The sequence below is a fragment of the Neofelis nebulosa genome, chromosome 10, assembly GCF_028018385.1.
Source record: "Neofelis nebulosa isolate mNeoNeb1 chromosome 10, mNeoNeb1.pri, whole genome shotgun sequence".
Classification (NCBI taxonomy): Eukaryota; Metazoa; Chordata; class Mammalia; order Carnivora; family Felidae; genus Neofelis; species Neofelis nebulosa.
The window spans coordinates 31,124,128-31,138,639 of NC_080791.1; positions in this window are offsets into that span (position 1 = coordinate 31,124,128).

A 14,512-nucleotide genomic window follows, 5' to 3' on the forward strand; every position below is an offset into this window, starting at 1 on the left:
CCAGGGAGTTGCATCTTTCATTAGGAGACAAAGAGATGAGTCCTCTACCAGGATTGGCTTGTGGAGTGGTTTATTAACTCGGCATTTTGCTGACAGTGCAATTTGTAGAGCAGTTAATAGTAATGAAACACTGGTGAGTGTCAAGACACACAGGAAGATGCAAAGTGAGAGGAGGCTGCCAGCCATTCCAGCTGCCCTTTGCTAGGATTAATGAAGCCTGTGTGCTCTCCTGATGTTGACAGTGCCCAGAAATGTCAGGTACCACCCAGGCTGTCTTGTGAGCTGTCAAACTCCCTTCCAATCTCCTCCCTTCCTGCCAACACCAGTCATGGGGGGAGACATTGGCATAACCTGAAGCCTCCCCTTTTCTTCCACACTTGAGTTTGGGGCTTTGATGGCCATTCAGGCACATGTTTTGTAATTTTGGAACCAACTTTGAATTCAGTTCCCAGACCTTTCATAGCATGTTACCATGGCCCATGTTACTTTGTATAGTAAATGTGGAGAACAGCTCAACTCCATAATGAGGATAAAATTTATTCTAGTAACTGAATCTCAGTTAAAGTCACCACAAGCTATTTATTGATGTTTTTAAAAGAGAAACATGAAAGAATATGCACCAACAGAGACAGCTTGAGCTGAATTGCCCAGCCTCACACATCCTGGCTTTTATGGGTGTGGGTTTTGAACACAGATTGAGCTGGGGCCCCTGGGGCCCTGTCTCTCCTTGGCACAGGAAGGTGAAGTCAGCAGAGGAGCTGAAGGAGGAGAGCAGGAGCTAATGGAAGCTATCTCCCCTCTCAGCTCCTGAAGGGCAGGTGCGGTGTGTTCATTCTGCTGTCTTTGAGCACTTTTCATGGCTCTGCTGCTCTTCTCAGTTTGGAGAAAGAAAGAGCATTTGGGATGCAGGACCTGGTACCCAAGAGCTCCTTCTGGTGGCAGAGGTGGACACGTAAATAAGTTTATTTCAGGAGGAAAAGGCTGTGACAGAGGCGTGAAGGGAACATCGTGCCAGGAAAGAGAGGAGTGTCTGCTAAAGTCTTCCCAGAGGGTGCCAGTTGGGTGGACAGGCTCGGGAGGGGCATTCTCCCCAGTGGAGAGATGAGGAAGGGGCAGCATGGTGTGGTGGGAAGCAGGCAGTTTAAATCTGGTTCTGATAGTTCCTTACTATGAGACCTTGGGCATGTTAACTAATTGGTCTAAGCCTCAATCTTCTTATCTGTGAAGTAAGAATAATGATGCCCATTTTACATAATTGTGGTCAGGATGTAATATGAATGAGAAATTAATCTACCTGAGGTTATTTCTGTGAATGTTGGTTTCTCCATTAAATTCTCAAGGCTTGGAATTTTCCGAGAAGAGTGATCCCTGTTTGGAAAAGGCCACAGAATGTTTCTGTCTGGAAAGGGTGTGTGCTAAGAAGGGTCAAAGGCTGTTGGTTTGGGGATAGTTATTCCCTGCTGGATCTGCTTCTCACCTATGCACTTGCACAGGGTATTAGATTCTGTGCTTGACTAGTACGCATGGAGGGCCTTAAAACTGAAATAATAGCAGAAACATTAAGATTATGCAGATATGGCAAAGTGAAGAACCTAAAAATACTCCAGGAAGGCAAATGTTCAAAGTTTATCATACAGCACAGTAGCAGGCTCTGGGGGCCCTGGATCTCTGACCCATGGCTTAAAGTGCTTTGTGAATCAGCCAGAAGCCAGACATCAAGTGACTCTTGGACCCTATTCCAAGAGTAGGTAAGCAAGTCTGTGTGGGGCCCAGCAATCTGCATTCACAATGGAAGTGCCTGGGTGGTTCTGTTGCAGACAGTCCCTGTGCCAGGGTAAGTACACATCTGGAATATACTGCCCACCATGATCAAGCCACCTCTCTCAGTCAAGTCCTTGGCTGTAGCAAGGCCTAGAAACAAAATGGAGAAATAAAGTGTCAGGAAAAGCCTTGGTCCTAAGGCTATTTGGTCAACAGGAAATATGCCAGTGCCCTGGCCTTGGAGACTCTGGAGTGTCTAGCTGGTAGAATATCGTTGGGGCTGGTTTGGAGGCTGCTGCCTTAAGGGCAACCACCCATAGCAAATGTCTAAGCAGCAAGGCACACTTCCTGGAAAGGCCAACTTTTAAGTGAGGGTACCCACACAAGGCAGGATTCAAGGGGCCCTGGAAGCTCTTATTTCTGGAAAGTCTCCCTCTCTGGCCTTCAGTTCTCTCTAACTTACATGGGTAAAAATTTCAAAAGTCCTGCTAATATGCAGACATGTTACCCAAAGGTGGAGCCCACAGACCTGTTAGCACAGAGTGAGTTTCTCTGAAGAGAAGTGAGTTAGTTGTTGAACCCATAGACCAGGACATTGAAGGAATGACAAATTGATTCAACCTGAATCAAGAAAAAATTGTCCAGATGGGCATGGGAGTTAAATTAACTTAATGAATTCAACCCACTATTTTTTTTTAAATTTAACATTTATTCATTTTTTTTTTGAGAGGCAGAGACAGAACATGAGTTGGGGAGGGGCAGAGAGAGAAAGAGACACAGAATCTGAAGTAGACTCCAGGCTCTGAGCTGTCAGCACAGCCCAAATTGAGGCTTGAACCCACGAATTGTGAGATCATGACCTGAGCTGAAGTTAGACACTTAACCAACAAAGCCACCCAGGTACCCCAAATTCAACCCACTATTCAGGTCTGAAATTGGTTCTGTAGAAAGACAGTCCCCATTCCTACTTGCAGCACCCAACTAATGGTATTACTGAGAGAATGAAATACAGAATAGGGATGTTCTGCGGAGGATAGTTATAGATGAGGATGGGGCATGTAAGGTCTTGAAGGAAGAGCAGGACTTTCACCAGTAGAGGTGAGGTGTGTGTGTGCATGTTTGCATGTGTGTGTGTGTGTGTGTGTGTGTGTGTGTGTGTGGTATATTTCTAGAAGTGGTAACCTAAGCAATTTCAATTTGACTGAAGAATTCATATAGGAGGGGGATAGGGTCAGAGTCTTACTCAAGAGTCTGCACTACTGGGAGTCCATTGAGGGTTTATGAACAGGAGACAGGAGGATATACTTTGAAAAACCAACCTGGTGGTGTAAGATTGCAGCGGGTTGATGAGGGTGCATAGAAAACAGTCCTGGGGCTCTTACTGCTGTGCAACCACAATGAAGGCTTACACCCATAGGTGGCCTTTGGAATAGAAATACTCTCATATAACACTTGTTGAGTCCCCACTCCATGCAGGAATTTTACATTAGTAACTAATTTTAGCAATTGCAGTAAGGTGAAGATGATTCTTTCATTTTTTTCAGCCAATATGCATCCAGGGCTTCTATGACACACTTGCTATGGGAGAGACACAATCTCCATTTTGCAGACAGGATACCTTCAAATACATTTTTTATTGCTCATTTTACAGAGAAGAAACCTGAGATGCAGAGAAACCCAGCAACTTGCCCAAAGCTCACTAGCTAGCAAATGGTAAAATGTGGATTCGAACCTAAGTCTTGCTGGCTACATATGACATAGCAACATCTGTGGACATTTCCTAATTACTAATGAGAGACTTTATACAGGTTATCATTTAGGATACATTATTTATCTTCATAAAAGTCCATATGAGGGAGCTATTAATTATTGGTCCATTTTTGGAAGAAGAAAGTGAGAAAACAGAGAGACAAAGTTGTCCAAGTTATTCAGTGAGAGGAAGAGCCAAAACTGGGTGTTTGTATCCAGGTAATCTGATCTAAGGGCCTTACTATTTATTTTTTTTAAGTTATTTTATTTATTTATTTGTTTGTTTGTTTATTTATTTATTTATCTAGAGAGTGTGAACAGGGGTGGGGCAAAAAGAGGAGGAAAGAGAGAATCCCAAGTAGGCTCTGCACTGTTAGCACAAAGTCCTGTGTGGGATTCAATCTCACAAAGTGTGAGATATGACCTGAGCCGAAATCAAGTAGGTTGCTTAATCTTGAGCAACCCAAGATACCTTTTAAGGGCTTTACTTTTGAGCATTACACCATCCAAAGCTTGATCACTTCTCCCCCCACCACACCTCTTCTTTCCTAGTTCTTCTTCCAAAAAGAATTCTGTGTGGTTTTTATCCACTCTTTGCGGTTTGTGTAGGTGGCTGGTGCAGATTTGCACCAGAAGTGTCAAGGTGCTGTGTCAGCTGCATATTTCTTGCCTCCTGGATCTGTGTGGCACCTTGTCCCCATGGATCCATCCACTCCTATCCTCACTGGCCTCCTTGTTAAGGGTGGAGTCTACCTCATGCACTGAATACCCTGAGTCCATCCTGTCATTCTGAAAATTTTGCTCCAAAACTGAGCTCCTGGTTTGTGACCACAGGTCTGTCCCTCTCATAGTTTTCCATATCCAGGAAGCAGTCATTCCATCCTTCCAGTGACCCACACAAAAACCATAGCAGCCATCCTTGATTCCTTTCCCTCTCAAGCCACATCAAAGAATCGTGTCATCTGTATTACCTTTAAAACACTTCCAGGGGCACCTGGGTAACTCAGCTGGTTAACTGTCCAACCTCAGCTCAGGTCATGATCTCACTATTTGTGGGTTTGAGGCCCTAGTTGGCTCTGTGCTGACAGTTCAGAGCCTGGAGCTTGCTTCAGATTCTGTGTCTCCCTCTCTCACTGCTCCTCCCTCACTAGGACTCTGTCTCTCTCTGTCTCTCAAAAATAAATAAATAAATAAATAAATAAAGGTTTAAAAAACTGAAAAAGAAAGTACTTTCAGAATCCAAGTTTCACCCCCTCTCCTCTGCTGCAGGAAGCCCAGTCTCAACCTCTGTGGCTTCTCTCTAGATGTTTTCTGGCTGCTACCTTTGCCCCTCACCATCTCTCCTGCAGTCAGAGGGATCTTTAAAAAATACATCAGATGTCATGTCTCTGTTCAAAATACTCCAGTGGCTTCCCTGTGACTGGGAGTTAAGATCCTGCAGTGGCCCTTAGGGCCCCAATGGTCTCAGAGCGTGTCTCTTGCTCTCTGTCCCTTGCGCACTCTATTCCAGCTATATTGCCTTTTTATGTTCCTTGAACATGCTGAGCATGCTTCCGCCCCAGGTCCTTTGCACTTGGTGTCCTTTTTGCCTGGAATACTCATCCCTTGTTTCTGCATGGCTGATCCTTCACTTGCTTTAGGTCTATACCAGTCAGCATGGGCTGACATATGCTACAGTATCAAATACCCCCATTTAAGGTAATGAGGTTATTTCTCCATTACAAAACATGTCCCTTTCAGGCCAGCTAGAGTCTCTTCCCCGTGAAATCTTGTCTTGACAGCCAGGCTGACTGGGCTACACTCTGGGACACTGCAGAGAACAGGAGGGAGCCATGCAGTAACAGCTGAGTGGCCATGTCATTGGCCAGTATATGATACACAGCCACCCCTTATGTCACCTGGGTGGGGGAGAGTCCCCTGCCCTCTGCCAAGTTGGAGAAAGAGCAGGGAGATTTGTGGACAGTCTCTGTTGTATGCCATCCCTCCTTGTCCCTAGGAATTTTCTTTCTTCTTTTTTTCTTTTGTGGTATTTTCTGGAGCACTCACCATTTTCCAATATTCAATATTTAGTTGACTGCCTCTCCCTGATCAGAATGCAATTTCTATGAAGGTAGGATCTTTGTCTGTTTTGTTTACTATCATGTCTTGGTGCCTAGAACCATGAGCACCATATAGCAGATGCCGAATATATATTTATTGAGTAGATGCTATAGAATGAGTTGTACCCCCTCAAAATGAATTGTACCCCCTGCTCATGTGATTACATTTGGAGATAGGACCTTTAGAGAGGGAATTAAAGTTAAATGAGGTCATAAGGGTGGAGCTCTGATCTATCAGAAGAAGAGACACCAGCTATCTCTTATTCTCCACAAGCACAATAAGGAAAAGTCATCTGAGGATATAACAAAAGGACATCCAGCTGTGAGCCAGGAAGACAGTGCTCACCAAGAAGACAGCGCTCACCAAGAAATGACCCTGACAGCACCTCCATCTTGAACTTCTGGCGTCCAGAACTGTGAGAAATAATTTTTGTTGTTTAAGTCACCCAGTTTGTGGTATTTTGTTATGGCATCTCTAGCTGACTAAGATAGAAGACAGACAAAAGAATGAAAGCAGGAAAATACAGCCAAGTGGTCTCATGTGCTCACAAGGGCATCCTGGGGAGGTTTTGGAGAGAGCCATGCAAGCTGGGCCCTGCCTGCCAAGGAGCTAGCTTGGGAATGTTAGGGAAGGGGCAGCTGGTGCAGAGACCCAGGTGAAAGTGAGCTTGGACAATGGACAAGGAACAGAAAGAAGACCGTATGGCCTTTGTGTGGTGTGGTGGTCAAGGGAACACTGGTGAGTAGGTACCAGGCGTCCCACCAGGAGAAGGAGTTAGGGTTTTAGTGGGAAGTTGCTGGAAGGCTTTAAAAGGAAATACATTCCACAGATTTAGTTTTAAAAAGTTTCTTTAGTAAATGTGTGGAGAATGGGTTTAAGGGGACGAATCTGTCAGGTCCTAGAGTGCAGGGGTAGGATGACAGAGGCATTTCAACTGCCAGACCTTTGCATGGGCGTGGCACTGAGTGGACATGTGTGTGTGTGTGCGTGTGTGTGTGTAATGAATTAACTGAAATGAACTGGGGGCTAGGTAGTGTCAACCTTTGCTCTCCATACTTCTGATGGCAGTGACCTTACCCCTGCTGGCGCTTTATGCTTTACCAGCAGAAGGTGAGTTTATTCCATTCTCTGCATTTAGCTGGGAGGGACCTAAGTTATTTGGGAAGGGATCACAATCCTAGGCAGAATGGGAGCTCACAGTGTCAGCACCTAGGGCAGGAACAATGGCTATAGGTGCCTGAGCACTCACATACATGGGACACAGACTTGAACTGGGTCCTCAGTGCACATGGATGAGAATTCCAATGAAGCTGTGTCCTGGCTGAAGCTAGTGTTGGGCTGGCTTCGGTGTCAGGGCCCTGACTAAAGACCACAATTACTGGGTTTCTGGTCAAGTTGGGGCTTGGACGCCTAGCTGTTCTGCCTCCTGGCTTATCTTCCAGCAGCCAGGTGCCTGCCAATGGCGGAAGAGGGGAGAAGCAGATGTGATGCTCTGCTCTGTCTCTGCTTCCTGGGTTAGACTCTGGGCTTGGCTGTTTAAAGCCATCATGAACTCCATTCCAGAAGCAGTTGTGTTCAGGTCTGCCTCAAGAGGAGGCATGGGGGCCTCTGGAGAGTTCCATACCCCTGGGGAATGGCGCAGGCCAGCTGAGGCCAAGCCAACAGCTGGACTCAATTCTGTTATTGCTGTCCCCTATTGCCATCTGAGACCTGGCTGTCACTTCACAGCTGGCCTTCAGCCCTCCGCAGATAATTGCTATAGCTCACCCTAGGCAGCAGATATAGAAAAATAACAGGCCCACTGGGTCATGCTTTCAGAGCAACCCAAGGCTGCCTGGGGGCTCTGCAAGAGCTTCACCTCATTCCCTGATCTGGGAGCCCAGCTGGGACATGAAAACCTGTGGATGCCTCTGTTGTGTTCCTTTCTGTGCAGTGTGGGTGTGTCTGTATTTGTGACAGTGTGCACAACTGTGTGTGCATTCATATGTCTGCTTGCACACATATGTATCTACTCATTCAGTAAGTGCTTATTGAAGACCTACTATGTGCCAGACACTGCTGGGCACTGGGGACAGACCAGATGCTTCCTTTGCTAAAGTCCTTTCAGTCTAGGAGGGGAGACAAATATGCACTGAATACAAAGTTATGTGCAAATGTATAAATGTCAGGCATGGGCTCTCATGTATTGTGAATATGCACTTACTGTGTACCTGGGAGAGAGGGGCATCTGTGTACTTGGGAGAGAATTCACACTGGCTTGTGTTCCTGTGTGTACCTGTGCATGTGATGATAACACTGGTGGGCACCTTGTCTTCATGAGAGGGCTACAAAAGAGAAAAGCCAGACATGCACATATGAGGAAGCAGGAAGAGAGGGACAGAGTCTTGTCTAAGGATGTCCCAGAAACTATTGACAGGCCATAAGGGACAGACACATCTGCTGTCTAAACAGCCAAAGATAAAGTGTGTGGCTTGGTGGGATAGCATGGGACCTGGGAGTCACCTGCAATTTGTCCCTGAGCAGGCCATTCATGTCCTCCTTATGGACAAGGTTTTCTCATTTGTAAAACAAAGATCACAGACTAAATGGTACCTAAAGTCCCATTCAACCTTAGCATTCCATGAGTCTAGATATAACCCTTGTTCTTAGGGAGGATATAGTATAGATAAGGGTTAGAGAGATACCTAAATACACAGCCCCTCCCCACATGCATGTGCACACACATGCATGTATACACACATGCACATGTGGTGGGCATGGCCATGTCAGAGGTTGGGTCAAGAGACTCCCAGACCCATCAAGGCAGTCAAGAGGCCTCTTGTAGGACTTAAATAAATAATTAGGGAGATTGGTTGTGGTGAGGAAGGGAGGTGTGGTAGCCAAGGTGAAGAAAGAGGGAGCTGATGGTGAGGAGAGGTGCAATGGAAAGCAGGCTGAGAGCTGGGCTGGGTCTTGCACAGGGCTGGAACTTCACTCCTCTGTACCAATTGCGGACTAGAGGTGTACTCATCAGCTCCAGGTATTGTAGAAAAGTACCACAGGGTGCCACAGAAAGGGGCACAGAAGTACCACAGAAACTTATTCTGTCCCAGTTCTGGAGGCTAGAAGTCCTAGATCATGGTGCCAGCAGGTTTGGTTTCTCCTGAGGCCTCTCTCCTTAACTTGCAGGTCCTCTTGATGTTTTCTTTCATGATGTTTTCTCTGTGTGTGTCTATGTCCAATCTCCTATTCCTATGACATCAGCATTATGGGATTATAGGGCCCACCCTAATGACCTCATTTACCTTAATTACTTCTTGAAGAGCCTGTCTCCAAATACCGTCACATTCTGAGGCACCGAGTACTGGGACTTCAACATGTGAATTTTGGGAGACACCAATTTAGCCCATAACAGGAGGAGGGGTGGCAGAAACTTCTCTCAGCAAGATGAGACACAATAAGAACAGCCAGATATGGACATCAACTGTGTTTCTTCTCAACTAGGGATGTGGAGTGGTATGGGGAAAGACACAGGTGAGCTGCACTTGCTTAGGGCCCCAGCAGAAGACCCTGGTCAAGGACAAGTCACTGAATCTCCTGGAGTCTCTATAAAATGAGGCTGAACTAATAAAGTTTAGAGTGCTATGTAAAAGATAAAAATAGTAACAGGAATAACAGGAGTGATTTACTCAGTGCTGAACATGTGCCAGGCTGTGTGAAGGGTTTTGTATGTGTTGAAGGATGGATTTGTGTTTTCCTCATTCTTATGTGTAGCTTGGCAACATGAGGCTAACATAGTGGAAGCGGGGATGCAACTCCAGGCCAAGAAGGAGCCCAATACTCTTAACGTACTGATATGTACCCCATAAGGAAAGCTCAGAGAACCAAAGCTGTTCACCTGAAGTCACCCAGCTAGTGTGTTCCTCTGGATTCTGTGTGGGGTGCACTGGCATTTATGTTAGCAATTTTTATGGGATGCTTTTTATCTCTAGTTTTAGTTCATTTTGCTTTCTAAACAGATAGAAGATAGTGCAGAGAGGACCCTGATATGTGCAAGGCCAGGAGCTGGGAGAGAATGTAGCAATTGAGATTTCCTTTGCCTCTGATGCATGTCTTCAGTGGGATAGTTGACGGGGTAGACATTTTATGCAGGTTGAGAGGACAGTTTTCTGTCCCAGGGCCCTGGGAGTCACCTTTCCACAATGCAATGCAAACTGGACATGACAAGGTCCCTAACCTGAGTCCTGCATTACTGTCTTGCCCTGGAGCCTAAGGCTGTGAGCCCACACACTACCAGGAGAGAACATGCATGTTGTGTGACCTGCAAGTGCATTGCTCACCTCTGTCATCTCTTATTGCCCCCAAACCAGGAAGCCTTGAACTAACCTCATCTAGCAAGTAGAGCTGTTTCTTTCCTGCCTATGAATATGAAAAGCTGATTTTTCCAGTAGAGTAAGGCTTTAATGTAGAGCTGTTTTAAGCTCCCCACACAGCATGTTTTAACAGCTTGTTGCATGAAATCACTCACTTGAGTGGCTTTCAATCCAGGCCAAGTCTGTGCTGCCTAAACCAATCCCTCTTCCCATGCCTCTCAGCCATCTGCCTCCCCACCTCAAATCCAGAGGCTAATGGGAGTGGGCCAGGCCCTGGGGCAGACTCCAGAGTAGAGGACAGAGGGAGCTGTGCAGGGCGGGGCAGGTGGCAGGAGTGTCCCAGAATAGATGGGAATATTATTGCCTGATGAAACCCAAACCCTAGAAACAAATCACAGACATGTAGCCGGGCAGATTTCTTGCAGGTCATCTTCTCAGTATTGCACAGTGGTTAAGAGAGTAGAGTTTAAACCCAAGCACACCTGTGTTCTAATGTTGGCTGCGTTGCTAATTAAATGTATAACCCTATGCAAATTGCTTCACCTGTCTGTGGCCTCATTTTTTTTTCATATCTGTAAAATGGGGATAATATTAGTACCTACCTTAGGGGGTTTTCATGAGGATTAAATGAGACAACACATGCACAGGGTCCAAAGAATGGTGTCTGACACATAGTACATGCAGGGATGTGGTAGCTCTTGTTTTGCATCTGCTTGTTAGTGTGTGTGGTTCAAAGACAGTATCAGATCTCCGGAGCTCAGTGGGGCTCATTCCACATTGGTGTGTTAGCTGTTTCTGCCAATTAGATCACCCAACCATTTCTGTGTAGCGGCCCCATTGCCCATCTTATCCTCTGGCTCCAGTTGGTGCTGGTGTGCTTTGGATCCTATTACGACCTGCTCTGAATACTGACCCCACAGCCTCCCTGAGTTCATCCTGAAACACTAAAACCAGATCCCAGTACTCTTTTCAGAATGAAAGACATCCCCTCCCCTGCTGCCCACCCCCCAGGTCTCTCCTCAAAGGAAACAACTTTAGGGAAAAATGAAGCTGTTTTAAATATAAATGGCTGGGGCACAAGAGGACCTTATTAAAATACAGAGAGATTAACAAGGTCTCATTCCCCTCAATTATTAACAATGTACTTGTTCTTCAGAAAAGTACCCATGAAAATTTAAAACAGATGAAAATGGTTGCTCACTTAAAACTGCTCAGTTAATCTGTGAGTAATGTTTTATTCAGTGCATTAAATGAACATGCGAGGTTGGACACCTGCTGGTCCCTCACCCCAGGGCACCAATAGGCCCTGGAGAGACACAGAAGGCAAGGGACAGTAAGAACTGAGGGCCAAGTGGGTGGAATCTTCTGCCCAATGTATTGTCCAGCCTCAAATTAATGGGTATCCAGGGGTTGCAGGCCAGGGTTCTGATGGTCAGTGCAGTGCCAAGGAAGCAGTCTGCCTGGCCGGGTAGCAGAGGGGCACCAGTGTGGGGAGGAGAGGCTTAGTCTCTGCTACTCATGTGACCGCTGGTACCCTCCTCACACAACAGCACCACCCTTGTTTTCACCATCGCTTGCTCTTGATAGCCTCACTACTGTGAGAGAGAGTAAGAACTGTTCATTCCAGGCTTGAGCAGTGCAGAGGAAGGGGAAAGTGGCCAGCTGCTTTGGACTTTCTGAAGGGCAGAGGAAATGGGCCCACCCTGTAGTGGGATTGTAGTCAGACATAAGAAAGTTTGAGCTGCATGGCATGATGGCCCCTGTGTCCTGAGAAGAAACACTGGCTGGGGATGTAGAGGGTGGCTATGCTTTTTAGTGCTTGATGCTTGATTGTTTTCTTTCCCTCACCTGGCCTGAACCTGAATGTCATGGGTAGTAGACAAATATCTGTTGAATAAACTAATAAATGAGTAAATAAATGAACTATGAAATTAGGGCTTCCCACAGAGCCTCTACCTCCCTGCCTTTGAGGGAATGAGGTGTGACTCTTGGACCTGGCAGTCCTTGAAAACTGAATAGTTACCTCTGCGGAGGTATAGTTACCTCACAGGTTCCCCTCCTTGGAGAAGGAACTGTTCTGGCTGAGTCTTGGGACCTGGCCCCCATGTCTTCACCATCCATTGGCTTCAGTAGTGTCTATTGGACTTGTACCATGGAGGCAGCTTTGAACATGGAACACAGCTCTATTTTCTGCAAGGCAGCATTCTGCTAAGTCTGTGTCATTTCTCTCTAAATTAAATATCCTTGGAAACTGAGCCAAAGGATGAATCTGGGAGGTCAGGTTTGGGAAACCCAGACTGGGCTTGGAGAGATGTTGACAAACTGAGGAGTCTGTGTCCTCTGGGGAACATAGCCTTTATAGCTCAGTGTTGGACTGCATGCACAAGTGTCCCGCTGACTGGGTGTTGGATAGGTGGTAAGGATATCATGGTCAGGGGCCGGGGAAGGAGGCAGGGCATCTCTTTCAATGGCTATCAGTGAGGCTGTAACTGTGAGAGGGGAAGTGGATGAGGAAGAGGAAAGACTCCTTGATGGATGTACTATCCTAAGAAAAGATGTGCAATTAGGGTTCTGCAGATTTTACTCAGAGGCACAGCACTCTACAGTTGGCAGAAACAATAAAGCTTATTGAAGCCTACTTAGTCATTCCTGAATTCAGTAATACTTGCCATAAACAAGCTCACATACTGGTGGGGAAGAGACACAATGACAGGTTAAACAAAGGATATAATCTTAGTAAGTTGATAAGTTGTAGGTGGAAAAGTTAAAGCAAAGTAGGATTCAAGAGTGGTTGCTGAGACAGCCTTGTAGAGATGACATTTGTATTGAAAGCTGAATAAAGTGAGCATGAAACACATGGGCCACATATGTGCCTGAAGGGAAGAAGGAAGAGCATGTGCATGGGCCCAAGAAGGAGCTGGTAGGGCATTTGAGAAAAGTATGGAGTCTGCTGAGTTTGATGCTTGGAGCTGAAGTCACAAAGCGAGGAAGGCCAGCTGTGGAAGGGCTGGAGGAAGGCTTGCACTTTCTGTTGAGTGTGTGGGACAGCCCACACTGGAAGATGTTGAGCACCTGATAAAAGTGATCTTATTTATGTTTTGAAAAGGACAAAATGAAACAAAACAAACCATGAAGTTCTGTGAAAAATGGACTGTGCAGACACAGATGCTCTGATGACTTAATGATACAGCCTCAAGCCCAGTCATGAGAAATGGTCAGGTCAGGACAAGCTGGAGCCATGGACTGTGGGTTAGTATAAGGCATCAGAAAAAGAGTAGTCATGGAGGTTTTCAAAGTTTGCTTTTCCTGACAGTAACTCCATGAGTAAAAGTACGCTTTAATGAAGTGACAAAAGACTCTACATTTAGTGCTTTTGTTTTTTCCCAAGAGGAGATGTATCAAGTGTGGAGTTCAGGAAGACAGATGGGCTGGATACATATATTTTAAGTCATGGTTATTAATGTGTATTTTATGTAGTAAAATTCACCCTTTTAGGTGTGCAGGTGTATGAATTTTGCCAGATGTATACAGTCATGTAACCACCACCACCAATCAGGATAGAGAATATTTAGCCCATCAAAATAGAGAATATTTCCATCAATCCAAAATGTTCACTCATGTCGCTTTATAGACATTCTCATTTCTCCACCCTAGCTCCTGGAACATACTTTCTATGTCCCTATAGTTTTACCTTTTCCAGAATGTCACACAAGTGGAATCAGGTAGATGAAATCATGTGGTATGTTGTCTTTCATTCATCACAATGCATTTCAAATTAAGCTATGTCATATGCATCAGTAGCTCAATACTTTTTATTGCTAAGTAGTGTTTCACTATAGGGATGTACCTCAATTTGTTTGTCCTTTCACCTGCAGATGGACATTTGAGAATTTCCCCCACATGTATGGCCATTATAAATAAAGCTGAAATAAACAGTCACACACAGTTTTTATGTGTATAAATGTGTTCATTTCTGTTGAGTAATTAACAGGAGTGGGATTTCTGGGCCACAGTCTGAGTGTGTGTTTCACTTTATGAGAAACTGACAAGCTGTTTCCAAAGTGGTCCCACCACTTTGCATTCTCAGCAGAGTGTAACAGAATTCCAGCTGCTCTGTATCCTCACCAGCACTTGGAAGTGCCAGCTAAGCAATTTTAGCCATTCTAATAGGTGTGCATGGCTAGCCATCTGCATTTGAGAGGCATCCCCCACATATGCACAGTCATGGGAGTACATATATTCTGTAGGGAGCCAATATGCACAGCAAAGGAAAGAGGTCTGAGCAGAGGAAAGTTGGGGGGGGGGCAGATGGTTGGATAGAAGGAAATTAAGGAGGATGGTCCATGGCTAAACTACAAAAGTATTTCTAAAAGAGAGAGTGACATAGTGGCCAAATATTGTTGAATGGCTGCATGAGATAAAAATTGAAAGTTGATCATTGGGTTTGGAAAGACGGTGGTTGTTGCTGACCTTGACAAGAGCAGTTTTAGGGTTGTATTGTGGTGAGACCCAGGTGAGGGTGAGTGGGGAGAGAATGGAGGTGAACAAAA